Here is a 15,865-nt window from a genome sequence, read left to right as displayed (position 1 = left end):
CTAATTAGTCTGTGCGGAGCACGGGTTGATAGACTAGTTAATATAATATTTCTAATGGCTGGAAAAATTGAAGGAGAAGTTGTTGTTAGTTCCTACTACCAACAGTCTAGGAATTTCTCCAGCATTCTGCACGTATGTACGTCTCCAGCAGCTACTGTAGTGGTAACATAAAATCAAAGATCTAGCACAGTGCGTGGTTGACATAAAATATTGTCACGATGGGTCAAGGTACTAGTAGCTAGTATCATAGAACTGTTGGAACAGGACTTTCATTCACATTTTTTTTGGGAGGGTACATTATCGCTAGCTGTTATAGTATATATGCCGTTTCTGAAAGCACGTAGTACTACTTATCAGGCCTCTCGATTGGAAAACCGTACCGGCCGGCCGGATTCTCAAAAACAGAGAGGGCTGGAAAGTTGAACGAGAAAGAAACATTGTCCTAAAAATTTTCAAGATTCTCTATCACATCGAATTTTTGGACACATGCATGAAGCATTAAATATAATTTAAAAAAATAACTAATTACACAATTTAGTTGGAAATGATGAGATGAATCTTTTGAGTCTAATTAGTACATGATTGGACACTAATTACCAAATAAAAACGAAAGTGCTACAGTATCCAAATCCAAAATATTTCACCAATTAAATGCGCCCTTAGAGGAACCGAGCGTTAGCTCGGGCGGTGGGCACTCCAGGTGTGGAGGCCACCGGTCCTGAGTTCGAGCGTCGCTCGTCTCAGGATTTTCCACCGGGTACTGTAGTGTGCGTGGGGGGTGTGTGCGCGTGTGGTGGTGTGAGTCACTACTAGAAAACTTCCTTAAGGCACCGGCTGCATATGCCCTTAGATACCGGTTTTTTGAACCGGTACCCTGAAAGCGGTACCAAGAGTCTTTGCTACCGGGTAAAATAACCGGTACCTAAGGCCTCCAAAATTCACGCAAATATATTCTCTTTGGTTGGGATTTGAACTCGCGACCTCTAGCCTCGTGCGTTCCTCCTTTACCATCTCAGCTACACAGTGGTTCTGATTGAGAAGTAGATATTTTCCTTTTAAAGTAACACATGGATGAGCCTAAGGTACCGGTTGGTGTTACCAACCGGTACCTAAGGCTCGTCTATAGGTACCGGTTGTTGGTACCATCCGGTATTAATATAAAAGTTACCACCCGGTACTAATACCAACCGGTACCTAAGGCTCATTCATAAATTTCATCCACCCCAAAAGTAAGGTACCAGTTCATTTCCATACTGGTACTTTTGGGGTGGACCTAAGGCTTGTTTTCTCGTAGTGAGTGCTGCAGTATGGCGCGTCCCGAGACTACTCAGGCAGTATCGTCCGCGTTGAGTCCGGTCAACGTGGGCGCCCGAAATCTTACATGACTCCCCAGTGCTCCTGAGTGCTTTCTAAAAAAACTTTAGAAGAAACGCAGGAAAACGGTAAGAAGCAAAACAAAACGGTAGGAAGCAAAACAATGAGGTTGGATCGGAGCTCATTTTGTTTTATTCTTCCCAAAACTCGTTTGAAAAGTCCCGTCCATATATTAGAATTTGAAAAGGATCAATGGGAATCATTTATTTAATTTGTTCCAAATTAAAGTATCTTATATATAGGGGGGGACCTTTCATCCAAAAAAATCGTATATATGATAAATTTTCGTCCTTGGTTCCGAAGCTAGGGACATTAATTGGCATGGCTGCAACCGAAAGCAAATAGGGCCTTGGTATGTACGTTGTTAGGAGTCGTCATGAGAAAGCTAGGTTAGCTTCCCCTTCACATGCATGAAGAGCTTTAACATGCTGCATACTACTACACGAGAAAGATACTAGTAGCAGATACGGATACATTATTAAAAAAAAAGCAGATACGGATACGGAAGAGCGGAGTACGTTACGAAGAGCGAGCGAGGGAATAATGGGCCCGGCTGGAACTGGCAGCAGTGAAGTAGTAGCTAGGCACGCCTGGGCGTGCAGTACGCACGCGCACGTGGGAGCGCATGGTGCGGTCGACACGTGCAACATCGGACGCCGACATTATCTCGCCGGGCGGTGTCAGAGAGCGGAGCACTTGCTGCCTGCTTGTCATTGCTCCATCGGCTGCTCCGATCCTAGCTTTTGCTTTTCCCCGGCCGGCCTGCCTCTCGCTCACTCATCAGTGGAGAACTAGCAATGGCAATGGCGAAGGAGTTCATGCTTCCGTACTGGCTGCAAGGCGGCCGGAGCGGGCCGGCGAGGTAAGGTACCTTTAATTTCCTACACGGCAGCACCGGTCGTCGCTGTTGCAATGGATCGTCGGACGCCCCATCACTGTTGCAGCTAGCGGCCGGCCTCCCCTCGACGAAGCAAATGCAAAGCATGATGGTTCATTGGTTCACGTCCGCCCCCTGACATGCGGGGCTAGATATATCATTGGTCCAGTTCGTACGGAGGCTTGGAAGAATACATAACGACGATTGCTATCCCAAGCAAGCACGGGCATATGGGTCGCGGCAGTGGCGCAGGCAGCGGTCGGCCTTGGGCCTTGGCAAGACGCAACGCAACGCAGGGCAGGCAACAACTTTTCCCGTGCTACAGGCTGACAGGACGACAAACTAGGCCCGTGTTCAGTTCCAAACTTCCAAATTCAAATTTTTTTTTTCCGGCACCCGCATGGAGACTTAAATCTAGACGAAATAAAAAACGCATTGCGACTGCTGTCTGTAAAAGGCGAGACGAATCTAATGAACCTAATTAGGCTGTAATTAGATGCTAAATTGCTACAGTAATGCTACAGTAAATAATCTCTAATGACAGATTAATTAGGCTCATTAGATTCGTCTCGCGATTTACAGACGAGTTCTGTAATTATTTTTGTGATTAGTCTATGTTTAGTACTTCAAATATAAAAAGATGACTTTTCAAAATTTTTACAGGCTGCAACCAAACGGGGAAGAGATGTGTCGTAAAACATGAGGAGACTGCCTCTGCGCAAGCCCTCTGCTTCCACTGTACTTTGCACCCCAGACCCAGTGCAGTGCGTGCGTGGTCTCGGTCTGGTCTCTAGCTCTCTCTCTCTCTGCGCTCGCCGGCCGGCCGCATGTGATGATGTTTGTTCCTCGCGTAAAAAGCAAAGCTGGGGCACACCTACAGAGGCGTCCTGCGTGCTTCCTGGCTGGCTCTTCCATTTCTATTTTTTTGTCTGCATTTCTTCTAGTACTTTTTCTGTCCCAAAATATAAGCATTTGTTGAAATTGATTTTCAGATATCGTGTTTGACCATCCGTTTTATTCAAAAAAATTATAGAAATATAAAAATAAATAAGTCATACTTGAAGTATACCTGATGATAAATCAAATCATAACAAAATAAACAATATATTCACAAAATTTTTGAATAAGACGGATGGTCAAACGCGATGTCTGAAAGTCAACAAATACTTATATTTTGAGACGGTGGAGTACTCTAGTAGCTGCTTGATGCATCCATGATTGGTCCTGAATCCGATTCTGACGGCAATGATAGCTGCCGCTTCTGGTGATTGGGTCTGATTACATGTGAACTTGGTACTTTTCAGTGCTTGCACAAATAATGTGCGTGCGCTATTGCGTGCAACAATTATTGGACCAGCCGACGACTAGACGTTGGCTCGAGTCGACGCCAGAGTGAGAGGTCAGGTCAGGTGGCAAAAGGAAGGAATGGGCGGCTACGTCCGTGTCAAGGGTCATGCGTGGTTGATGGCTCATGTCTCCGTACGTATACGTACGTACGTACGTACACGACGTGCGCACGCACGGGGGCACGGCGACACAGACGACACGCACGTACTGTCACTGACAATACATAAGGGGGGGTTGAAGGGGCGTACGGCCGCCGCCCGAGTAAAAAGTTACCCGGGGCTGGCTGGGGCTCGTTCGTTCGTACAGGACATGGGGAAAGGCCCGGGCAGCTCGATCGATAGCTATAGTGAGTGATGGATCATTGGATCGGGGAGCCGGTGAGCCATCGACGTGATGTGTGGGATACGCCGCGGCGTGCGCCCAAGATCGGGAGGCGTGCGCGAGCGCGGCCGCAGTGAGACGAGCGCTGAGAGGCCGGGGCGCCTGACGAAGTGGCGACTGGCGAGCGAGAGAGAGCACGGAGCAGGCAGGGTCAGCTGGCTCTGGCGCCGGGGACGGGGAGCTGAGCTAGCTAGCGCGCGCGTGTGCATCGTTGCGTGTGTAAGAGAAGAAACAGCAGCAGCTGCAGCAGGAGGAGGAGGGTGGTCAGGGATCGAGCTAGACCTAGACGGAGCAGTCAAACGTCACATCCTCGGCCGCAAATCATAAGACGGACAGTGACGGGTCTATCAGTGGGATCCGCCACTTTCGGATGGATCGCCGGCCGTATCCGGACCAGCCATGCATGCGCCTCGTCCTGACCGGTAGGCAGCCACACATAGGGCTGGACTCGAGCCGAGGAGCTTTCTTCGAAATCAATATATTCGTATTTATTATAGTCTCCCGCGTTGTTTGATATGCAATTTCAAATCGAGCGAGCCGAGCCGAGCCGAGCCGAGCCGAGCCGGCCAAAATTGACTTTTGTTCCAAATCAACTAATCTTTATTTTAAAAAAAGAACGAACGTAATCGGAGCAATTTTGAAAAAAGTCACCGAGCCAGTTAACGAGCTTTTTTTCCAGCCCTAGCCACACACACAGAGATCAGACATCAGAGATGGCGCCTGCGACTCCACTGGGAAATGCTCGCTAAGAACCAGGCATGCAGTATTCAAAACGTACCATTTGGATTTGGGAGGGCTCAAGCAAAATAATCTGCATAGAAAAAAAAAACTCACACCGTTATGTCTAGCAAATACTCTGCCGCCGGCTGATTGATCTACTGTCCACGCGCATGCAAGTACCCAGCCGGTCTACTATCTTTTCTGTGCACAAAAAGAAAAAAAATGAATGTGGGCTGAACAGGTGGGGTCAGCCTCAAAGAAAATTTCATAAGCATCAAACAACACTAGCCTATCAACCCGTGCTTCCGAACATACTGATTAAAATTAATATAAAATAAGTCTTATAGCTAATAATTATGATTATCTATCTCACACTCTGACGGTGGGTGAGTACCGCTAGCAGGGATTCTTGGATCCTCCGTTTAGAGATTCGGCCAGGGGTGTAACACGCAGTAAGAATCTAGCTCGAGAAGTATGTGGATGACATAGGGATTTAGACAGGTTCAAGATGCCCGGGGGTGTAATACCCTACGTCCTGTGTATGGGACGGAGCATGCCCTCCGTCGCCCCAAAGTCAGCCCTAAGGACGGGAGACCGTCCTCAGGGACAGGGGGGAGGACGTCCCCCTCCTGTCAACGCCAACACCGCCAGCAAAGTGAACATCAACACGTGTCCCTGCGATGGGACAACGGCTACAGCACGTTGTGACTTTCCTTCACCCGTCATGATCGCCCGGAGCAGAAGACGGGGGAAGGAGATTGCAGCCGAAGGAATAGGCGACTAGGGATCGTACCAAGGCTGATCAACCAGAAGAAGGGATGGCAAAGACGCATCTGACCCCCTAGTCTTTCCCTTTCTCACATTTCCACCCTTTTTGTATCCGACCCCCGGTCTCCCTTGGGCTATAAAAGGGATGGGGGGTACCCCATGCAGGGGGACCGGGACCCGATTGATCGAAAAAACCACACACACACACACACGCACGCATCCCCACTCATCTTTCACCAAAGATTTGGGAGCCCTGTTCCCTCTCTCGCCCATTTGTAACCCCTACTGCAAATTTTGAGTTCAAGAGCGCGAGTGCTCGAACTGGACATAGGGACATTCTGCCCGAACCAGTATAAACCATCGTATCGAATCCTTGCATTACCATTCGGAGTAGCCACGCGCTTACAAGTTTACTAGCCGGTGATATGGAACACCGACAGTTGGCGCGCCAGGTAGGGGATCTAGCGCGTTGCACGACTTCACCAGGCTTCGGATGGCCTACCACGTCGGAGACTGGGTGCCGGGCGCACGCGTGCGTTTCGGTAGCCTTGACTTCATCATCGCCCTCGATGGGACCCTGGAGCGAATCCAGACCCCGCTTTTCGGCGCCGACCTAGGGATTGCCGCCGAGGTCGAACGGGACATACGGCCGGTCATCCGAGGAGACGACGTCCTCCCGGTTGAGCGGCCACATGGTTTCGACAGCGCGCAGCTGGAACGCCAACTCCACACCTTCCTGGGCCCGCGCTCGGTTGGGGAGGACATGCGCGCCGCCATGTTCGCATTCACGAACGTCACGGCACAGCTCGCGGGAGGGGAACCCCTCTCTCCCGACGTGGTGTTCAACGCCGTGACGGAAACATATCCGTTCAGCCTCCCGAACGCTGCAGCAAGCTATAGCCATGCCTTGGCACCGCCGCCTGCGGCGAAGCCCGGTGGAGGCTGGCTAGTAGCGATGGCTGACTATGCCGCGGGGTCCATATTTGACCTACTTGCGGAGGAATCGGTCGACTCCGGGTCGATCTCCAGCGCCGGGAGTCGTCACCCGTCGCTGGAATGCCACATGGCGGAGATCCACAACGGACTCGTGGAGGACCTGGGACCGAATGGAGAATCCCCGGTACGGCAGGGGGTGCCTCGTCCCGCGCCAGCGCCAAGAGATAACACCCCGTCACCGCAGACGCCCTCGGAGTGGCTCCGTGCACAGCAGAGGGAGCTCCAGGAGGCTCGGCTTGCACTCGACGGAGGAGCGCCCTCGCTCTTCGACCGGGTTAGCCAGAACGTGACGACGACGGCGGCTACTCTCGATGGCCCGCCTCCCCCCACCACGCCCAAAGAAAGGTAGGCCCGTGAGCGGGTGCAACGCTACCTCCGGTTCGCGGCGAACCAGCAGGGAGGAAGCGTCGGTTCTCGCCCTCGGGCCTCTTAGGCCAGCGCGCGCGTGTCCACAGTGCAAGGGTCGGGAGGCGGCCAAGCGCCGTCCCTCTGGCCGTGAGGTGGACGACGAGGAGCGCCATGTCCCGAAGGACAGCGGTCCGGTTGCGCCACCCAGCGGGCAAGTGCTAACCATGATGCACGTCACGTCCTTAACCCTCGTCAGCGCAAGCAGGACGGGGGTGACAATGGTGGCGCCTCAGTCAGCCGCACGTACCGGCCGCGCCGAGGCGGTCGTTACGACAACAACGAGGACCGTAGCATGAGCCCGGAGCCCCCGGGCCCCCGGGTCTTCAGCGCCCACAACTGTGGCACGCCCGTACCTCAACGGTACCGTCCGCCCACCAACATCGCCAAGTACGCCGGGGAGACGAATCCCGGCCTTTGGCTCGACGACTATCGCCTTGCCTGCCAAGCTGGCGGGGCGGAGGAGGATGATTTCATCATCCGAAACCTCTCCCTCTACCTCGCGGACTCGGCGCGGACTTGGCTTGAACACCTTCCTGCGGACCAGATCCAGTGTTGGGCGGACCTGCGGGATATTTTCGTAGGAAATTTTCAGTGCACATACGAACGCCCGGGGAATCCATGGGACCTCAAGAGCTGCCGACAGAAGGTAGGAGAGTCTCTCCGCGATTACATTCGGCACTTCTCGAAGGAGTGCAATGCCCTCCCAAACATAGCGGAAGCCGAGGTCATAGGTGCGTTCATCTCAGGGACCACCTGCAAAACTTTGGTGCATAAGCTCGGGCGTAAAAACCCGCGAACCACCAAAGAGCAGCTCGACATCGCCACCAACCACGCCTCCGATGAGGACGCCGTGGGCGCGCTTTTCGACCACGCTCAGGGCACGAAGGCGAAGCGCGACAAAGCGGCCGGCGAAAGCACCTCGAGACGTTTCGAGAAGAGGAAGAACAACAAGCACAAGGGGGGAGAGTACATCGCCGCCGTGGAGCGCAAGCCAGGCAAGGCCCCAGAGGACGACTCCCCCCCGTTTTTTCGACGACCTGCTCGAGAAGCCGTGCCCGAACCATGCCTACCCCGTCAAGCACCTCCTCAAGAACTGCGGCTTGGCCAAGAGGTGGTTCGGCAACAGCGTGAGGAGAGGAGAGCAGAAGAAGAAGCCACAGCTGGAGGACGCCGCCGAGAGGGAAAAGCAAGGTGATTTCCCCGAAACCGATGGCCGTTTAATGATTTTCGATGGTCCGTTAGCTTGCGAATCCAAGCGCAAGCAGAAGATCACGCAGCGGGAGGTGTTTGAGCCCGCGACGCCCACGTATCTTCGGTGGTCGGACACCGCGATCACATTCGATCGTGGCGACCATCCGAACAGCGTCCCCCAGCCAGGGAGATGCCCATTGGTCATCGACCCGATCGTCGGCACCAAGCACCTCACGAGGGTCCTGATGGATGGCGGCAGCAGCCTGAACATCCTCTATGTCGACACCTTCGACGCCATGGGGATCGACCGAGCACACCTTCGACCCTCGGGGTCTCCTTTTTCATGGCGTCGTGCTGGGAAAGCAGGCGATACTGCTCGGGTAGATCGACATGCCCGTAACATTCGGGGATTCTTCCAATTTTCGGAAGGAAACCCTCACCTTCGAGGTGGTGGGGTTCAAGGGAGCCTACCATGCTATCTTGGGGAGGCCATGTTACGCGAAGTTCATGGCCATCCCAAACTACACATACCTCAAGCTGAAAATGCCGGGTCCGCGCGGGGTCATTACAGTGGGATTGACGTATCAGCGCGCTTTTCAGTGCGAGGTAGACAGCTGTGAGATTGCCTCGGCGGTCATCGCCTCCGAGGAACTCGCTCTCATCAGGACCGACGTCCCCCATGAGACGCCTGACTCGAGTCGCAAGACGGGATCGCCTGCGTTAACCGAGGACGTCAAGAAGTCGCCTCTCCATCTCCAGAGGCCGGGAGACAAGAAGTCGAGGGTCGGTGTGGCTCTGACCCCCCGAGTAGGAGAACATGCTCGCAGACTTCTCCTGCCCTAACAAGGACATCCTCGCCTAGAAGCCTTTCAACATGCAGCTACATCATTTCTACCCTTAGAACTACCAGTTGTATAAACCTCAACCGTAGTAATAAAATCATGTTGTTTCTCTTTCTGAAGAAGCTTTTTCTCAAGGGTCCGACCCGCACGTCTTCTGAATGATTCCCAACTCCCACCGGCGTGAGGGTCAGAAATTACTCGGAGGCTAGGGGTACTCCCTCCTGGTCAGATCTTTGTAGCAATATATATATATATATATATATATATATATATATATTTGTGTGTGTATAATAAAAACAAAATTATGCGGCAACAATGCTAGGATGAGCGGACTAACTCATAACTCCGAGCTAACCCCACGACCAAGGGTCGGACCGCGCAGCTAACGCCACCGAGGCTACGACGCTCGCTCGCTCTTGGTCATGGGGCGCAGCTCCCGTTATGGCCAGACCATCTCAACTTAGCAACCCCAGACGACCGCACTAAAAGTCCCACCTTTTCCCAAATAAAAGGCGACAAACTAAAAATTATTACAAAACCAGTTGCATACGCAAGTTTGCTGTTCACCACTGTCGTCAACAACACTAATCAAAGTTTCAACTTCTCTGCGAGGGCCCGGGCAAATGGCTCCACCTCGGTGTCAAACTGCTCCAACTGTTCATCGGTGTAGCCATCGGGGTATCTCTCGCTCACCAGGTCAAAGCGGATATTGTCGTAGTAGCACCGCACGATGGAGAATGCGGAGTGTATCATGCGGAACGATGCCTGGTCCACCTCGCCTTGGAGCTGCTCCACCGTGCCATTCAAGCTGTCGATGGCGGTGCGGAGCCGTTCTGCTTCGGCCGACGCCGCCGCCATTGTCTTCCTCTGCAAATCCGCGGCCTCGGAGAGCTCTTGGCGCAGCTTGGCCACCTCCTCGTGGGCACCTGCGAAGAGCGGCAAGGGCGAGGAACAGGGGTCGGATCCCCAAGACCAAACCCCTACTTGAACAAAGGGAGCAAGGTAAGAGTTATACCTTAGAGCTCACCGCGTGCCGCGTCACGCTCTCGCCTCGCATCCTCAACGGATTTGGCGGCAGTGTCGAGGCCTTGGACTGCTTCATCGCGCTACCGGACTGCGGCCTCGCGCTCGTCCTTGGCCGCATCGCGTTCCCGTACCGCGGCGTCGTGGGCCACCGCAGCCGACCGCAGTTGGCCTCGAAGCCGTTCCACCTCCTCCGCGTCGGCCCGCGCCTGGGCATTCGCGTCGTCGAGGGACCGGCGCGCGGTAATTACCTGCAACGTCGCCTCCTGGAGCTTCCTGGATAAAGATTCATACTCCAGGTCGCGGGCCTGCGAGCAATGTCAACATGAATTTCGGACACACTAGGAGGAGTACAACATTACGAACAGGTAGAACGCATACCGCGAGGACGGGAGCCACAACTTCACGCAGCTACCTGCTGTGCTCCTGGGACTGGGCAAGGGCAAGCATCACCGTGCCTCAGGCAAGCACTCCGTCGGCCAAAGTCTGCGCGGTGACGGTCCCCCAGGACCAGCCCATGACGCGATAGCCCAGCCCCGACAATGGCTCGGCCGACAAGCCTCTCATGGCAAGGCGCCCGGAGACCTCCGTCTGCGTCGACGGCGGTGGCCCCCCGAGTAGACACGGGAGCGCTCCGAAGGCACGACATCACGCCCCCGCGCCCGGGACTGACGCGTCGGCGGACGGCGGCGCACTTGGCACACAGGCCGGAGGGGCCGTTTTCGTCCGTGGCAGCCGAGCCCCTCGGCCCGAATCGGCGAGGGATGCCCTCCTCCCCGTGCGGCTGTTGCATCTCCGGCGGCAGTTGCGATTTCGGCAGTAGCGGGGGCTGAGCGCCGGGGCGTCTCGCGCGCCACCATCTCCGACGACGCGGCGCACACCGCCGACGTGCCCACCAAGGATGTATCTGTGGGGATTAGTTCCACATTGGTTGTGGGGGGAGAGTTGAACCAACATAAAAGTGGAGGGAGTCTCTCACCACTTGGGCTAGCTTTTGGGGTGTAGCAAGACTTCTTCCGGGTGTGCGCCCGGTTGGGCCGACTCTCCTGGTTTTTGGGCCAACAATTGGTATCAGAGCTGGGTCCGCAATCTCCTGTGCCCGTGCACATTTGGGTGGTGTAGGCCCGAAGCCCAGTGAACCGTGGCTGTGAGGCCCGTGTGTGCTCGTGTGTCGAGCCGGTCAGTGGTGGACCGCGGGTGTGAGGCCCATATTTGCTCGTGTGTGGAGCCGGTCACTGGTGGACTGTGGTGTGGGTCCAGTCAGTGCTAAGGGGCACCAATGTGTGACGGAGGAGATTGTAGGGATTAGGCCCACATTGGTTGTGGGGGGAGAGTTGAACCAACATAAAAGTGGAGGGAGTCTCTCACCTCTTGGGCTAGCTTTTGGGTGTAGCAAGACTTCCTCCGGGTGTGCGCCCGATTGGGCCGACTCTCCTGGTTTTTGGGCCAACAGTATCTTCATGGGCCTGATGCCGGTGTACCTTCACGATCTTCTAGGGTGCCGCCGACAGAGGAGCAAGCTTGCTCAAGGGGCTGGAAATAAACGAAATCAATGAAGGACAAGCAAATCGAAGTCACTCAGAGACAACCAAGCGGAGAGACACTCACCGCATGGCAGTCAGGCGGGGTTTCTTCGGCTTAGGTTCGGCCGTCACAGATCCGAACTCCCCTTGCCGCTTGCATAATACGCTGGGCGGAGGCCCCAAACCTTCCGGCGTTCCGAGGACCGTGGTGACCGCAGAGGATGTCGGGGTGGACGAAGCGCTGCGTCCGGCCTCGGGGACTGGAAGTTGGTCGGTCGCGGTGGTCCCCGCGAGCGGCGCGTCTCTTGCCCACACGCCGGCGAGCGAGCCGGCGGTTGGGCCGCTGGAGTCGGCAGTCGCGCCTTGCAACGGAGCGGCAGCGGCGGTCGCCCCCACGACCGGGGGCCTCAGCAAGACCCCAGCGCCACTCTTTTCTCCTTCCTCCTACGACAAAAGAGCCCAATCAATATGCTCCTCACGGTCAAGGTCGTCGTCATCCCCGTCGTCGTCAGCACTCCAGTCGGGCTCCTCGGGGGACTCGGTGTCGCTATCCACCTGCTCGCCACGCCTCCTGCGCCGCTGGCGTTCTGCCCGATGTGTCTGCCGGGCAACATTCCAATCTCGCTTGTCATCCTTCCTCTTCTTCTTCTTTTCGGCGGCCGTGCGGATCATCGAGGCTTCGAGAGAGGCGAAAGCCATATCCATCCTACGAGCGTCAGGCGGACCTCCCACAGCCAAGCGGATTGACAAGCAGAATGAAAAGGAAGGAAGATTCGAAGGAAGAGAACTTATGAATCGGACGAACCCCGGCTCAGGGTGCATCACCGGATGATCGGGGATGGGTAACACGGGGTATGGTTTGTCGAAGGCCTCCCGGAGCCGCAGGGTGATCTCGGCGTCACTGATCTCGCTGACCGCTAACACCATCCAGGCAACCGCATCGTCGGTGCGCCGGGCTTCATCTCATCCAGCGGGAGCGCCCGCACCAATATCGGCGCGACCCGCCGTTTGTGGTTGGCGCCCAACACGCCGGTGCTAGTCAAGCCCCTATTCTTCAGGAGCTTAATGGCGGCCAGGAGACCGGAAAGCTTCTCCTGTTCCTCCTTCTCCGGGCCATACTCCCACATGGGCGGTTTGTCAGTCAGGAATCGGCCGAAAAAGGCAGGCAGGGGAGCCTCCCCATGATTCTTGACGTAGAACCACGAGGAAGACCACCCCTTGTTGTCCTTGGTAAGGGGGATCGGCATGTACTCGCCCGCCTGGATGTTCTTGCCGCCGCCGCCGCCTCGGAGGTGGATGCTGGTGCACCTAATCGGGGCATGATGAAGTTCATCCCCCACCCTCGCCTTGATGGGGGAGACAGAGAAGAAATACAGGAAGACATTGAAAACAGGGGGGACGCCGAGAAAACCTTCGCACTGTGTCGTGGTGTGGCAAACCACAGCCGGGTGGCGGAAGGCACCCGCCTAAGCCCAGAGGGTGAGTACTCGGGGGTTAGCTAGTGACTAGTTCAATCTCGCTCAAGAACACGATGAACACAGCAGGATTTAGATTGGTTCGGGCCGCCGGAGCGTAATACCCTACGTCCACTGTGTGTTGTATTGCCTTGTCTCGAGAGAGTCCGCGAGAGCTTGTGTGTCGTGTGTTCTTGTGTGTGCCTATTGTGTACAGCGAGCGCCTCCCTTTTATATCTCAAGGGGACGCATACATGGCCGTTGGAACCCTGACAGGGGGGCCCAACGATGTAGTACAAGATAACGTACTGTTCATAATTATGGCATCGCAGGCGAAGGAGATCTCTCTCCTGGATTCCATTGTCTGCTCCTGGAGTTCCCCGTTCAGCGTGTCTAGGCACTGTCTTGTCGGAACGGCGCCAGGCATAGCTAGCGGCGTTGCCTGCCACGTAGCTGAACGGGCCGCGTAGCTTGCGGCGTAGGCGGCATGATGGAAAAGTGCCGTGCCGTCGTATCCAATTAATGCGGCAGACGGGCTCTGCGCGGGTGCGGCACAGGCGGCTGCACTGTGTACCTTGGTAATACGCGGTGCACAGTGAGGCCTGACAAAGGCTGTCCCGCGTGCCGCGGCGACAGAGCACGCCTCAACCATCCGCATTAAATGCGGTGGGTAGGCGAGTCTTCCAGCGGAAGACTCGCGCATGAGCCCGCGCCCGTGCCTCTGGGACACGTGGAGGCTCCGGACCCCCACGCGGTAAGGGAGGTCCGGATGGACGCAGGAGGTCCCGGACCCCTATGGGGGGTCCGAGGCCTCGGCTGTCAGCTCGGAGCTTCCCTTCCTTAGGGACACTTTGCGTCTCCGGACCCATCCCCAGGCGGGGAATGGGTCCGGGGCCATTGGCCTGGTGAGGAAAGAGCCTGACCCATGGGGCCTGGCTACTCCGTCCTTTGCGCGCAGTTACGGATAACTACGCGGGCCTGCCTTGCCGCGGTAAGAGTGGGTATCCCTGCTACAGGGTACCGACACACTGGGCAACGAAGGTAGAGACATGCTGCATCCCATTCAGATTCAGGTGCTGTAGCTCCCGCCCAGAGTGCTGTAGCAGCCCCTGGAAGAACTGGGAGGAGGGAGACGCAAAGCCTCACTCGTGAAAACGCACGAACAAGACAATGCATCCCAGTGGCGGCACTGGACTCCGCTTGCCTTGAGGGACCTTCCACTCCTCCACGCTCGTCACAGGGCACAACAGCCCCTTAGACACCAGGCCGTTCAGGGTAGCCTCGGTGACATCGGAAGGAGCCTTGAACGACATGGCGGAGAAGGGGAAGGGGCTCGACAACGGTGAGAAGACTCGGAGGGCCGCCGGCGATAGGAACGAAGGGTGAAAGGTGCGGCCGCTTCATGTTTTTTCTCTCCTCCCCCATTTTTTCACTCTCTCGTTCTTGATTGCAGAATAAACGTGGAAAGAAACTCGACACCGCCGGAACATGAAATAAAAGAGATAAGAAGAAAAGTGAACCGTCCCCTCGATTCCCGCAGGAAGGATCATTACGGCGCCTCCCATGACGCGTCGAACCCGCCGGAACAGGGACCCACGAACCCGGCAAGATGCGGCCCATCGAAAATCACGCCGAACGGATCAATTGACCATTCTACCCTAGGTAAGGTGGGAATCCGGGCCCTAAATGGGCCCGGCCAGCCCAGCAATGGGCTCGAGGCTGCCCAGGGCACCAAATGAGTGAGGGGCAATGACGGATGGGCCCCCAGCGACCAGTCCCGAACGCCCAAAGGGCGGTCTGGGCTTCCCGATTTGTGTCTAAGTCTTGATCAGATTCCGACCCGTGTTTTCCCCCGAAGGAAGGCAACGAGCCGCTGGGGTCGGGCGAACAACCCCGGTAACTATGACGGTCGGGACATCGAGAGTTTCTGGGGTCAGTCGGGGCTCCACTTAGACAAGCCTGTTAGCGGCTCCATGAGCGCCGTACTTCGACCCCCGACGGAAAGTGCGGTTTAGCTCGGCTCTCCTACTTCGAGCGAAAGAAGTGTGTGGCAGAGTTAATCGGAATAAAGTCGAAACGACTCCCGGCCGGCGACCTAATCGAACGGGAAGCCCGGTGGTCGGCATCGCAAAAAGAGGTCCACAATGGGATTGCACGATGGGCGGGGTCAGCCTGCCCGACCCAGCGGATCGGCTCGAGAGGGTCAGACATGGAAGAGAAGGACGAGCTAAACAAAGCGAGCTCACGTCCGAACACAGGATAGGGGAATCTGACAATAATTTACATGCAAACTTATATTACTACTCATACAGATTGTCACCAAAGTCTGATTGTTAAGAAAACAACGCAGGGTCGTACAGAAACAGCAAAAGCTAAGACGCCCCGGGTAGCAAAACACCATCGCCTAGCAGGAGGAGCATGGCGTGCGGGGTCAGAGGCCGCGGGGAGGAGCTAGGTTTGAAGCCCGTGGCCACAAGGTTCATGGCCACACCACGAACCTTTGGCCAGCAGTTCCTCTTCACGTGGAACTGGCCGCCCGGAGCCCCTCGCGGGCTCCCCGACATCGGTCGGTCGGGCGCGCCCAGTTAGGCGCCGCCACATCCACCGCCACATGCCTGACGGAGAATCTCGGAGTAGACGATCTCGGTGATGACGTGGGTGGTGGCAAGCCCGAAGTCACCCGCGAGCGAGTCGCGCTCCTCTGTGGTGGTAAGCGGCGACGGCCCGGGTTTCAGCTGGCGAAGGTCCTGGCCGGACTTGAAGTGCGCCGCGGTAAGCGCCAGGGCCGCCCCGCGATGCGCGCCGAGGCTCACAGCCCTCCACATGTGGGATGGGAGATCGTGGAGGTGGAAGACCACCTCGCTCCCCGGCACCCGCGCCATGTTCACGGCGTGAAGCACCGCGTGCTCGAGGGCGTTGAGGCGGCTTTCAAGATCGTGGAAGCGGAGCCCCATGTCCGCG

The sequence above is a fragment of the Panicum virgatum genome, chromosome 5N (assembly GCF_016808335.1).
Source record: "Panicum virgatum strain AP13 chromosome 5N, P.virgatum_v5, whole genome shotgun sequence".
NCBI classification, from domain to species: domain Eukaryota; kingdom Viridiplantae; phylum Streptophyta; class Magnoliopsida; order Poales; family Poaceae; genus Panicum; species Panicum virgatum.
The sequence above is the reverse complement of the archived record's forward strand: the minus strand, read 5'-3'. Positions refer to the sequence as shown.